Source organism: Nipponia nippon, unplaced genomic scaffold (assembly GCF_047370975.1).
Source record: "Nipponia nippon isolate SJK-2023a ecotype South Korea unplaced genomic scaffold, ASM4737097v1 scaffold_1, whole genome shotgun sequence".
Lineage (NCBI taxonomy): Eukaryota > Metazoa > Chordata > Aves > Pelecaniformes > Threskiornithidae > Nipponia > Nipponia nippon.
This window is the reverse complement of record NW_028262290.1, coordinates 23,059,074-23,073,344: the sequence shown is the minus strand read 5'-3', so window position 1 is coordinate 23,073,344 and position 14,271 is coordinate 23,059,074. Positions and strand designations below refer to the sequence as shown.

General features: G+C 47.1%; 1 protein-coding gene across 1 annotated transcript in view; it reads right to left on the bottom strand.

Annotated features, from left to right (window-relative positions):
- Positions 1 to 1,168, bottom strand: part of NCALD (neurocalcin delta) — a 61,843-nt gene extending 60,675 nt beyond the window's left edge. The window contains exon 1 of the mRNA XM_009469331.2: positions 832 to 1,168. The gene's annotated coding sequence lies outside the window, so the exon portion shown is untranslated. The remainder of the gene's footprint in view (positions 1 to 831) is intronic.
- Positions 1,169 to 14,271: the final 13,103 nt, after the last annotated feature.

Sequence of the window (14,271 nt, the reverse complement as noted above, 5' to 3'; positions counted from 1 at the left end):
TTACGAAAAAACCTAAACAGCATTTCATTTTTCAGTTACCGTGGTGCTGTGCATGCTGCAGTTCTTTTTTTAGCTCATCTAACTGCTCTCAACCCGCAACAGGAAAAAAAAGGAAAAAAACAAGCTGTGCGTGTGCGTGTGAGAAAAAGGGTAAAAGCTTGTGTTACAGCAACGTTGCTCTCTTGGCATATTTCAGAGAATTTTTCAGGAAGCTCTTGATCCTTTCCTCTGTAAACACTATATGGTCAAGAGTGCCACATGCCCCAGGAGAGGGACGGAAAGCGCGGGGAGCGTGCGGGGACTCCGTGTGAACAAAGATGATTTAAAGACTCGAACTTTGGGAGTTGGATTTCAAGCTGTTCCTAGCTGCATCGGCTGCTGGCTTCCCTCTCGCTGAACACGTTGGGTACAAACCCGCCTGAATTGGACAGCATTAAAAAACTACAAGTTCCAACAGAGGTATAAAGCTGTAGAGATGCCCAAATCAACACAATATCTAAACATCATTTCTTTTAACTCCCGAATGTGTTAGCCTAGGATTACTCGTGTTCATTTATATTCCTAAAGTGTCAGACGAGAACAATATAATTTTATTCTCCTTTCACAGATCATTAATCTAAATTTAACTCCGCTTTGCAGTCTGCACACAGAATTAGTAACTGGAAGCTGCTTTGCATTTATCTGATAGTGCCGGGCTTGTTCATCAAGGCAAACTTCCAGCCAAAACAAACAAGTGAAAAAAATATCAGTCACGATAAGCTGCTTTCTATCCTATTTTTTTTTAAAGGAAAAAAAAAAAATACCTGACAAGAACATAAAGCAAATGGTTACCTCACACTGCAGAAATGCAAGTTTTTAATAGTCCATGCTCTGGCAGCCCCTGAGAAACAGCAGCGGCGGCGGCGGCGGCGGGGATAAATCCAGCATCCACTAGGTTCTCACAAGGCTTTGGCTGCGCGGCCGAAACCGCAGGCTCTGCCTCCAGCTGACGTCAAGGCGGCTGTCACATGGCCGGGCGCAAGCCCAGGGAGCACTGGTTGTCCTGGCAACCCCAGCACTGCTCCGAAATTATTTCAATAGGTCATCTGTCATACTGCGCGCACACTGGAACCATCACGGGCGCCCGGACAACCCAAACACCAAGGGCTCGCTGGAGCTGGCTGCGCCGGGGGTTGGTCCCATCGCCGACGCTCTCTTAACCCTGTCCTCGTAAGAAAACGCGCCTCCCCCTTCCTCTTCCTCCTGCATCCCCAGCCTCGAGCGGAAAAAATACCTTATACGCTTGGTTCACCCAAGCAAAGGGGCAAAAGCGCTGCCCTCTGTGCGCCCCTGGGCACCTCGATGATGCGCAGCCGGGCGCTGCACCAGCTGGCTAAAATTTGGGTCTTTCAAAATGACACGCAGCTGACGTTTTATTCAAAGCCAGAGAGATGCGTGTTTGGTGTTCAGCATCCCTGCCCATGCGGGGCTGCAGGCTGGCCCCTGGAGGTGCCTGGCTAGCTTGGCCTCATGTGCCCGAGTCTCGGCTACCAGCCCCTCCTGCTCGCCTGCTCCTGCCCACAACACTTGTCCTGCTACTCCTGGAAAAGCATCCCGGGAAGGGGGACGAAGCAGTGCCTGCCTCCACCTGGCTCCGACTCACCTCTGCAGGCTTATTCTGCAGGCAGACACACAACACCAGTGTCTCAGATTTCCTTGTAACTCTAGCTAAAATCCACTCCTTCCCCTAGATTTCCTTTTTTTTCTTTCTGCACATCGCCTTACCAGAGCCCCGCAGCACACACACAAGGGGCAGGACACAAGGAGAGGCCGGCAGGAGGGAGAGACTTTCCCCTGCAAGAAGCAGGGAGGTAAAGGCAAAAAGTGTCAGCAACAAGAAAATACTCCTGTGCTCATCTGAGTTGGTGATGGTTACTGACCAGTGCTCGGGATATGAAATACCAGGAGTCAACCACAATAGATGGCTCTGGTGGAAGTGGAAGCAGATGTAAAGCCGCATGGGATCTGCAACTGCAAACACTGGGCATCGCCAGCTGAAGTTGGCTTTGGCCCCTTTGTGACAGGCAAAACAGAAAAATATTTAAAAAAAAAGACATGACAACCCAGGAAAGGGTGTGAAGGGGTGCTGGGGAGGGCTTCGCTCCACCCAAGGCAGAGAGAGGATGGCGGGGGTGGTGGGGACCACTAAGCCCCATCACCCTCCTCTGCACCCTGCTCCTTCAGCACGAGAGCAGCGGCCACTTGGGATATTTATGTCAACAGCAACGACAGCCAACGCTGGTTTCTGTAGCATCTAGTGAGACATATGTCTCTCCAGCACAGCCTGTAAACCACCTTTCCAACACCATCACTGCACTGGGACTTCCCAGGGGCAGTTCATATCAGGTGGCAAAGCCCTCTGGGATCGTGAGCTGCCCCCCAGGCCTCAGTGCAAAGCAGTAAAGAGGGCTCAAAGAGTTATTGCAATAGAATAAGGCAGCCCCCACTGTCTAAAATTCATGCCTTAGAAAGAAAATATTCACAATTAGCTGAGAAACCTGTCACAGTTTAACAAAACAAGAATAATGCAATGAATTTCAAAAACCCCACTGATTATTACATGTGTTACATATAACCACACATAGTAATCCACTGCAGAAGGCTGAAACTTCATGTTAACACCCACCAATAAAATTGTACCATAACATGCAGATGTATTTTTTCACTTAATGGCAATGTTTGTACAATACAACAGGAAGTTTGGGATTGCAGTTTAAAAAGATATCCCTCAACACTGCGTAGTGCATTACTTTCTATTAGTCTGTCAAAACTATGTGCACCTGGTGGAGATTTTAATATTTTTGATTCTTTTAAAGGCCCCTTCACAAAAGAGGACAATACAACACATGCATTTGAATGGTCCAAAACATTTCGATAGCATTTTGCTGATGCTTTAAAGGGCTGGCGGAGGCTGCCTGGGGACCCGTGCCCGCTCCACCCACGTAAGCCTGGTGTGCAGAGCGCCTCTGCCCTCCGGCATAAAAATAACCCTTTCACTCTCCTTTATGGGGTATTTCTTCTGCAGGGCAAGAGCCCGGAGGAGTTTTTTAACCATCCATGCTCTTTATAAGGACATACTAATTACGCTTTGTGAAGGTTATAATTTTCAGCCAGTTGAAAGATGCTAAGTGAAAAAAAGAAATGACCCATGCTCTGAAAAACGTATGATAACGACAGCCTAAAATGTGCTGTTCCCAGGGCTTGGAGGAGGTCCTGCTGTGCCTCCCCACCGACGGCAGCGGGGGGTGACTCCTCCACAGGAAAATTTTCTGAATTTCTGACTGAAATCCCTACTTCTCCCCAGCACTTGCTGTAACCTGCAAAGCTTTCCAGGACTAGGGGCAAGGGAGACCTTTACACCACGCAGATGGACACAGAAATGAAAGCAACAGTGTTCATCCTTGGAGGACCAAAGAATCCTGTTAAAAGTGGCAGAAAAGCCTATATTCCCTGATTTAACCTAACTTCTCCATGATAAAGCCCCCAACGCCAAACCAGTCTCTTCTGTAGTGTCAATCAACCCAGTGAGCGCAAAGCAATGAGACACGGACACTGAATGGAAAAATACATAAAAGATATATAAAGGCTGAAGCCTGCTGAGAAACAAATGTGTTGCATCCACCTGGGACCATGGTACAAAGACTCACACTCCTCCTCCCGCAGTGGGGACATGGTGCCTCGTTGGGAAAGGTCTCTATCCTGCATTTGGGACACCCTCTCTCCCTCCCACCCCTCCACGTCTGGGGCCCATGGTGGGCACTACCGGGGGACATGGGTTGGCTCCCTCACCCCCAACACGATGGACGGTCTGCCAGAGCTTCACTGAGTGCAATAAGATGTGTTACACATCATAATATACACATAGATGTCTATAATACTTAAACCACCTGTAGCATACATGTATTGGGACCTATATAATAACTTACACACAGATACAGTGCTACAAGGTGGGACACAATTCAGCTTTTCCTCCCTTGCTTCTTTTGGCTCTGCAGAGCTAACAATAGCTAACATTTGTTTGCCCATAAAATGGAAGACATGCAGGGAGCAGAAACTCTATATGGGTTGATCTTTGAGCCCACAAAAGACTAGATCTTCCCTGGTGTCAATCAGCAAAGCCACCCCACTCTCAGAAAGGAGCCACATCCATGTAAGCAGCTGAGAATCCACCCTTGTCTTTCCTCTTACCAAAACAACACTTAGAAAAGCGCTTCACCTTGAAATCTTCCCTCAAATATCCACGACTTTTTAGTTTTTAAAAATAAAAGGAAGAAAAAAAGCAAGTAGGCATGATTTTAATGTAATATATATATATAAAAACCAAACCACATGTGTTTTGCTGGCCTCTGCAGCTTGCTGTTTGAAAGATTGGCTAATGTTTCTGTTGGCATCTGTAATATAGATAAAAAAGAGACAGAAACAGGGTTCAGCAAAATGTTGTCATGTTGACTTTTGCTCTTGTAGAAAAACAGGGTGGAAAAAAAAAACCACAGGAAAAGATATTTTAGTTTTGATACAGCTGACATGGCATTACCAGCGCAGGGGAGTTTGAAATAAAAACAAGAAGGGAAAGTGGTTCAGCCCACCCCATTCACTGACGGTGGCCCAGTGAAAGAATTATTGTTCGAGTCAAATCAGGTGGAAGACAATTTCCCAGGAATGCAGCACTGTAAGAAAATCCTACGCTCTCCATATATCTGTCACGGCTCTTTAGTGCCACTAATTCCTGCTCCCAGGGAGGGTGAATGATTCCCCTTTCAGGAGCAATAATTTTAGGTACCTGTACAGCACCAGTGGCTTTAGGGATTCCCCCAGCACCCTTCCTAGCACTAAGAAGAGCCACCAGACCTGAGCGCTGGGAGGGTGTGAACATCGGCAGCGAGGACCTGTTCCCAAACAAAAACCTCTGATGGGTACTGCTGAGGGGTGGTGGAGAGCTCTTGATATATTTTGTAGAAAGGATCACTTGGTCTGCAACGAATTTTCTGGCATTTGAGCCTAAATATCATCATCTATCCTAAAGCAGTATTATGTTGATTTTTCTTCCTCCTGAGATATGCAATAGCTTCTCACATGATCTTTTAAAACTTTTACTTGCACCTGCCTCCTCACAGGAGCTGATCAGTTTGGGGGCTGGTGCATCCCTCCTGCATCTCCTCCCCTATGCCAATGTCCCTATGTCTTCTCTCTCTGCCCATTCTCCTGGATTTCCCTTGCAATGCAGGGCTGGTTCCTTGCCCTCACTCTGCACTACTTGTTGGTTAGATGGGAAATGCATCTCAAGCCATGAGTAAGATGAAACTCACTTTCTGCCACCTTGCACGTCTTCCAGGACTACATCTACTCTGGCAGCTAAAAGGAGCTGGGGCCCATTCCCTGACCCAGGGACTTGGTGTCACAGCACCACTGGAACCTGCAGCACCGAGCCTCTCCCCCAAGACGGTGGCCTCATGCCTTCCTGCCTGTTGGGAAGGACCTCAAGCCTGTGCTGTTCCCCAAACCACAGCCAGGAGAGTGAGAGGAGTTGAGATTGGCCACCACGTCAAACATTTGGCCTCTGGGCCATAGTGAGTGTGCTGGATAGGAATCACCCTTGCAGGGATCCCACCTCACTGGCACTGAAGCACCAAGAGATAAGCTCAAAAACTTAAGAGGACAGATGAAAACTGAAATACTCTTAGCTGGAAAAATATCCCATCATCTAGCAATCATGATCAGTACCTCCTAAGGGACCAGCCAGAAGACTGGCTTTGCTGCTGACTGTGGATGCTTTCCATTAATTGGTGCATATGAGTTGTGTGGGGGCCAAACTGAAAGAAAACAGGGAAAAGTCATTTGGATCAAACAAGAATTGATTACTTGGCAGCATGCAGGGAAAAAATATCACTTTGGATCAAAGAAAGTGTTTTGGGCATTTTTAAAACAAGCCAAGGATATTTGGAAACAAAGGTCTTAATCTGCAATGGGATTTCAGCAAAGAGCCACGTGGGCAGGAGGGGTCACCGTCATTTGCCCCGCTGGTGGTCACCCTCTCTTGTCCTGGGGGACTGCTGGGCTGGGAAGCACAGCCCACCCCTTTCCTCTCAAACTCTGCTATTTGCAAGGTTCAACCTAACCTGGCTCATTTAGACTGAATTTGCTGATTGCTTCAAATGTCTGAAAGCAGCACTTTCTGGAGGATAATTGATTTACCAATTTTTCACCCAGATTGAAATAATATTTCAGGTAGCAAATTACCCCCTGAGCCCTCTTGCCAGGATCTCTGTGGTCTCACAATAACATTTTCTAATTGTCTGGCTCTTCTGCGTCTCCTCCTTGCTGTGTGGAAGTCACATCTGAGCCGCAGAGATATAAAGATCCTGACCCAAAGTCATCTAAGCACATGGATAACCTTACGCTGGCTGGGATGTTACACGTGTGCTTAAGTATTTGCTGGATGAGAGCCCAAGTGCCTGACAGCATCGTGGAAACCAACGGTGCACACAGCGATAGCGAGTACAGAAAAACAAAGAAACAAGATAGAAATATCCTTTAGCTCTCAAATAAATCTTTCTCCAATAAGGAGAAAGGAACAGAAAACTGCAACAGGAATTCAGTCATCTGTATTTTAGTCCCACCTATATTAAAAAGGAACATTTCCAGTTTTTCAAAAAATCTCAGCATTTGTCACACTTGGCAAATTTCAAATGTTTTTCTTATTTTTCTTTTGCTGTGCTTCCACTCCCTCATTTTCCTCCTCGTTTTCTTCCCTGTTTCCTTGAGCTGCTGCCATCCACTTCTGTGTAGCTTATCTTATCCGAGTAGCTGCTGGTATTTAATTTGTAATAACAAATCACCAGCCTGCTCCCTCACATGGAAATACTGTATCACACTCCTGTTAAATGTATCAGTGTGTGAATAGCCTGATTTATTAAAAGATGAATTTCAGCACACCTTTGACATGGTATTTCACCGCCCGTGCTCAGAAACGAGAGTGTGACGTTATCCCTCCTTTGTGGAGATGCCGCGGTCCCAGCACTTCCCATGGCTCCAAGGCGCTCGGACGCAGCTCAGCTCTTGACACTGGAGACCTGTTTTCCTCTGCAAAGGACAGTGGCATTTTTCAGCCCGCTCCCAGGAGCCTGGCTGGTGCCTGTGTGCACATCCCTGCAAAGAAGGCTGCTTCCCACACTCCGTTCCCCAAAACACCCCTGGGCGGGGGGCCTTCAGGCTGCGCTGGTCGCTGCCCACTCCCTCCTTGCCCAGCCCCGGCTTGCCACTCAGCTGTTGTCTGGCCACAGGGGAAAATCTCACATGGGTTGAATTTGGACAGAATAAACAACTGACTGCTTCATTTCTCTGCCAGTCCTGATCAGGACATCTCTGCGTCCCTTCCAATCACCCATCGCCTCCCCAGCAGCTAATCTCTGCTCCTCGCTGCTAAACGGGTAAACTTTAAATCACTGGGCTTTGCCTGGCTTTTTATCAGTGGGCAGGCAGGGTTCGGAGTAGAACAAAAAGGTTGGCTCAGAAGAAAGCCCTGGAGTTTCGCTCTCGGGAGGGGAACTCACTGTCCTTGCACGCATCGTTATACAGTGTTTCTAGCAAGCGCTTCGTTAACTTCTTCCTCCACAGATAATAAAGAAAGGTTTCCCAGTGTCAGTAGCTGCTGAAGAGATAGTGATGAAAGCATTTTTGGCATCTGTTTTCTGGCTTACAGCAGTCGTCTTTGCCCTTTCCTTGGTAACATGCACTTTTCCCCTTTCTCCCTTTGATACCCAAGAGGTAAGTGGTGATAAGTTTGTGATACATTTCCTAAACACAGGAGTAGGAGCCGGCAAGGGTATCGTGCTGGGACTCAGAGGATCCCTGCTACTTCAACACTAGCTCTGCCCAAGCGGATGGGGAGGACCCGGCTGTGCCCTAGCACTGACTCTGGCAGCAGCGGCTGACTGCATCCCTTTGAAAATCCACGTCTCACTTTCGCCTTTTCCAGCACCTGCTCCCACCATCTCTCTAGTCCCAGAGCCGGCACTGCCGGTGCCTGCATGTGACCCTGACCTTGCTTTGAGGAGGACGGACGTGTGGACGCCAGTTAGTCACATACCTGTGGTGCAAGGCCACAGCAATTGCACAAAGGCAAGTGCATGGGTTGTTTTCATGCTGCAGGCTCTGCAGCCCTGGCATAGCCTGGCATTGCAATGGAGGTGGGCATGGAGCAGTGGGTCAGTTACTGCACTGCCAGGCATCTGGGGCAGCAATAAAACCAAAAGCTGTTGATCTCCAGGGAGAGGAGAGCAAAACAGCCCCTCTCTAGTTGTCTCCCACTCCTTCCCCACAGGTGATGACAAACATGGAGTCTGTTAGGACCCCGGGCACTAAGCCAAATATTTTAGACCTTTCCAGGCTCCAGTTGGTGCTTTGTTTCTCTCCTGAGTGCCCTTCCCTGCAACCAGACCTGGAGTTATGGTTTGCTCTCCCAGCACACCAGTTCATAAAAGCAACGCTTCACGTAAGGCGACTTCATGGCTGGATCCCACCCAGTGAACAGGTAGGCACATGCTGGCCATGCTCTAAGCCCAGCAGCGGTTTATGTGAACCTGAATGTAAAGGCAGACTCCCACAAATCAACCCAGTCTATCAGTCTTTCTGTTGACTTAGTTGACTCTGGGGGTGCGCACACACGGTGTTTTGCAGGCAGGTATGAGCTCACTCTGCCCCTGGTTCAAATTGACTGGAAGCTACATGGTTTATATGGAAAAAAAAAAAAACCACCAAAACCAAACCAAGCAAAGAAGGTAACCACACTCAGACAACGTTCAGTTGCTGCAGAGCACAAGTAAGACAGAGCCAACAACTGCATGCCAAAAGCTTCTAGAAATACCCCAAGAATCAAGGAAAGCAAGCTAGGAACAGCCACGTCATGTAAGATCCAGTTACTGATAACTGCTGCATCTGTCTTTAATAGGAACTGAGAACTATGTCATCCTTCGAGTGAAGGGCCTCATTGCGTGAAGTACCTTTCTGTCCTTTGCTGAGATGACCCTATCCAGCCACAACAGATGTCCCCAGTCTCCTCATAGCAAGTGAAAACTAAGGCTGTTTTCCCACATTATCTCTGAGTGGGATAATGCAAGTCGCCCAGCTGTGCTAAATCCCAGCAACCAAGCTCGGCAAAACAAACCAAACCAGAGCAAACGTGAAGCTGTCACTGTAATGAGAGGGACATGGCTTCGGTGAGCCAGATGACCAGCCATGGCCAGGTGCCGTGGATCCAGCCCTTGCCTCCATTGCCTCATCAGTGTGGGCAAGAGCAGCATTTTGCAGCTGGTGTATCCATTAAATCTTCATGGTTTTTTTTTCTTCAGGGCGTGAATGCCACCCAGCTGTTTGAGGATGGCTCCTAGGTTATAAATGCATTAACTGTTTAAGAAGATGCAAAGAGAAGACAAATATGGACAGATGCAAGAACCTCTGCTCCTGACCCACTGAGTCTGGGCACTGCTGCCGCCCAGTCCTGCTCAGCCACCCTCTCCCAGGTGGTCACAGACCCTCCGAGGGACTGAGCAGCACCGGCTCGCTGCAGCCTGCTCCTTCCCCACCCTGCTCCTTCCCTGCCCTGCTCCTGGGAGCCTCATCACGTGGCCGGAGAGCAGAGCCGTGCGCTCTCCTCTCCAGGGCTGAGCAAGGTGTTCCAGCTGCATATTTTATCTGCTTCAGGAAGATTCAAGCAGGAGAGTGATGTTTTATTCATGCAGAATTTGATGAACTGTTACCCAAAACTGGTGAACAAAAGTGAAAATTTTGAAATGGGTCGAGTAAAAGCTGCCCCAAAACAGCATTAACTTTGGAAACAAAACTCACCCAAGTAGTTAAGTTCTGTGAACCAGCCCCGTAAGATGAGAACAAGGAGACAGAGGAGTTGTTATGCAGACAGAGTAACATCCAAATTAAAGATGATCTAGGTATTGTCCTAAAACAAATTTAATCCTTCATCTCAGTTTGCGGTAAGAGAGGACAATGAACAGAGGAGCAAAGACAGTGTAGCTAATTAGACTAAGAATATGGGGATGAAAATTACCAAACCTGAAATGGAATAAAATTTGAAGAGTTTTAATGTGCTTGAATCAAAAGACCAGGTGATCTGTATCTAGGAATCACAGAATAATGAAAGAGCTGGCAAATGAAATAGTAAGTCTAGCAGCAAGTATTTCTAACAAATATTTCTACTTTGGGGTAGTTCAGGCTGCCTCTAATAAAAGGACAGTAAGTAATGCTCACAGATATGGGCCCTTTTATCTGGTCTATGTAGCATGCAAAGCATGAAACAAAATTTTAAGGGAAGAACAAACACAGAGGAAGAGAATACAAGCCTATACCTTTATCAGACAGATGTGTCCAGCTTAGCCAATATCTATTTTTGATAAAAGGATTTTACTGGTCAAAGGAAAAGCGATTCACCTAGATGCTGCTAAACCACCCAGCTTGGCACAATGTGGAAAATTATTAGTTAAAACAGAAATGATGCAACTTAATACAAGAATCGTGAGGAGGAACTGGCCAGCAGGCAACAACTTGCTGAGCCTGGAGGGGGATGGCAAGTGGACACTGGCAGAGCTCCTCCAGGACCAGGCTTGGAAGTGCTCTGATTTAATCAGGCACAAAAAGCAATGTTGTGCTGGTGAAATCTGGTGATGAAGACGTTGTCAACATGGAATACGGTCACAGTGTCAGAGATGAAGAGCTGGATGGACAGACAAACTTGAATGAGGAAGGGATGGAGATGCCTGGGGAATGGGAAACCTACCTGGCTGGAGGAAACAAAGCCAGTTCTTAGCACCGTTCCTTTCAGCTCTGGTCAGAGTGGCTGGGCTAAAACACCTTTTCCAAAAAGGCACAAGGGTAGGGAACAGTGGCCATCACTGGTCCCAAATACATCCTGCTTGTCCCACAGGCACTGCTCTGAGGATGCAAGGGAGGCGACGACACATTTCCCCATTCACCCTACTGCTGGGTTGGTTAGACTTGGACTCAAAACTTTCCTTTTCAAGATAAGTTAAATGTTTGGCAAAGAGCATTGATTCCTTGAAACTACAGTCCACGATAAAGGGGAGAAACAGTTCAAGTTCTTTTAACTGTCTGCATATTTGTCTCTTTTGAATTGTTTTACTGAAAGGTACTTCTGTCCTGGAAAAAGGCAGGAGAAGTCATTCCTAAAAGGCAAAAGAAGCAAGTTCCACTACACTGGTAATTAGTCACCATTTTAAACAGTGGTCATGCAACATTTCATAACTAGGCAATGCAAAAACAAAAACAATATAAAATGAGCCTGGATTTATCTCCTGGAAATTCTGTGTTGGAAAATGAATTGGATGAGGGAGATTTTCACGTTGCCAAGGGACAAATTTTATTGGATTTTAAGGTCTTTTGTGGATTAGCAACAATCAACGTAGAGAGCATAAAGCAGTTAAGCTGGGCGTACACAGTATATAGCATCTACACAACAGAGAAAGTCAGTGCCACCCTGACACTGACTGGCAAGGACTAGATTGAGGTAGCTGATCAAAAGAAGGGAGGTAAACCAAAACGAAGGGGAAGAAGTGATTGCCTTGCCTTGTCATGATCATTCCCTTTGATTTTTAAAACAGCCAGCAAAGCAGATAAGCAATTAGAAATGCATCTCTAAAATGAAAATAATGCTAGTAGAGGCAACAGTGGAAACTCCTAGGATGAGTAAGAACTGATTGCCACTACTGGTTGAAATAAATCCATTTTGCTATGAAGGGAAGCAAAGCAAATGGAAAAAAAAAAATCCTTTTTTTTCTCCTTATGATGCCAAAGCAAACTCACTGTTATCTGATTACTGAAAAAATGTTATTTCCAAGACCCAAGAGAGAAACACGGTTTCCTCTAGAATCACATCTTATGGCCCCTGTTCTCCCCACCACAGCGACTCCAGACCTGCTCCATGTCCCATATGACTCTTCACTACAAGGCTCCCAAGTCTCCCCCACATCTGCATACAGCTCCAAAATCCTTCCAGTTATTCCCTGCTGTTTCCAAACTGCCTCCACGGGATGCCCAGCTCATCCCAGGGCCCACAGGCCAGTCACACGCTGTCTTCAGCTCCCCTGCTACTCCACATCGAGAGTTTTGGATGTGTTAGCTGGACCAGAAATGATGCTGGTAGCAACCCTGGACTTCATCACGTGCTGCTTGGCCGGTCTAGTGGTGTGTCTTAACTGACTGAACTGCATAAAGGAGACCTGAACTCTCCCCGTGTGTCCTTGGGTAAGAGATTGTTAATTTCGGTTTCCTTTAATAACCTACCAGTTTTCACAAAACATAGAGGAACTTGTTCTCCTTGAAATTTCCACCCTTCTGCCAGTCTGACTGGATTTGGGCAGTGGTTTCAAAAGCTACTTGGCAGGGGACAGTGAGAGAAGAGACAAAGACATGCTCAGAGAGACAGCATGCTCAAAGAAATCCCATTTTGATTGGCAAATAGAGCAAAAGGAGCAATCTTCCATTCCTGCTAGTATACAGTATAGCAGATCCTGGACGTGGTTCCCAGCCTGGCATACTGCCATCACAGAAGGTAACCAAGCAAGCCGCGCTCCTCTCCTGCAGCCTTACTCGTGCTAGGAGTCCTACTGGAGCTCACATAATCCAAAGGTTACGTGAAACAAGCAGCAAGGTGTCAAAATTATTGAAACTGGCAAGTTGGCAAGAAAAATATGAATCTTACAGTGAGCTGCAGCATTTTCAACACCAGGATAATACAAGAAAGGCAGAGACTTTTAGAAGAGCCCTCTACATCTTGGAGCATTTTGCATGTTGGGAAAGCTATTGGCCTAATTCGGTCCCCCGTGCACAGCAACTCCAGAGCCTGTTAATAACTGTTGTGGTGGATTGACCTAAGGAAGTTAACTGTATCCCAGCCAGACCCAGTACAACCATGCTGGATCTGGGATTGCCTCTGCTGGGGTGCGCAGCCCGCTGCACATCCCTGGGCTGTCCTCCGGCACAAACTGTAGTCCCAGGGAATACCTTAAGCCTCTATCAGGCACAGAGAACTATTTCCCATGTTGTCTGGAGCACTCTTCAAGGCAAAGCCCCAAAGTTTCAGGTGGTTTTGCTGCAATCAAGAAGAGCTACAGCCCCTCAGCATCCTGCATGAACTAGTTGTTCATCCTTCTCCAAAAGATGCAAGAGGCTATATAAATGGAAAGGTTGTTGCCACTTTTACAGCTTTCCAGGCAGATTATCTTCCTCAGTTTGGTGGCTACTTTCACTTCCAGCTGAACTCTCTCTTCTCTGGGGCTTTTGCTGCTCAAAGGTCTTCTGGGCAATGTGTGTGGGGAGCTGGTGCTGATGTGCCAGATGTTGCTCCAATCTCTTAGTCTTGAAGTTAAAGCTTAGCAGCTCCTGCTACTTTCTCTCCAAATAATGTACAACCCAATATAATTGGGTCAGAGCACAGGTAACAGGCCTGCAAACCTGCTGAGATGGACCTCACAGCTCTCTATTCCCTGTTCATCCCCTACCCCAGCACTGCAGGCCAGTGCCCCCATCCAGGTGCCCAGCTAAACCAAGACCAGCACTGGGACCTGGCTTAGAGGGCATTCCTGCCTGTCATGCATGTGCTGAAATTAGCTCCTGCTGCTTCCTACTAAATAGGAGGTCTAGTGGCACTCCAGAAGTTAGGGCTTGCAGGATAAAACTGGAAAAATCTAGTATTTCACTAAAACCAAAGCTGTCTCTGTTTCTGGCTCTGTTACCCAGTCAGCTTTAAAAAAAATGTAAATATATCATCTGCAGTCCCATTCCTACTTACGTGGGTGTAAGCGAGGAGTAACTCTGCCCAGATCACTGGAGGTTCCCTGGAGTACCAAAGAGCAGCCAGATCCAGGACGGGCTCAAGTTGCATCACATGGAGCCAGGGCTGAACCGGACTAAAACCAGTGACGTTTGGCCAGCCCAAAGGTCCCTACTCCCTCCACGTTGTTATGATACATATGACTTTTACTGTGGAACAGGGGTGAATGCACTGAAGCATTAAATAGGGTAGTTATTTTCATTAGTGGTACCACCAGAGACCCCGTTACAGAAATGCAATGTAATTGTAATGCAGCTCCTACCTTCTGCCAGAGCTTTCAACACGCAGAGTTAATTCCTGCTCTTATTGGGTTTTCCTGACCAGTGAAGCTTGTCCAGATGTAATCAATAGCAGGGTGAAAGACAGGCACAGGA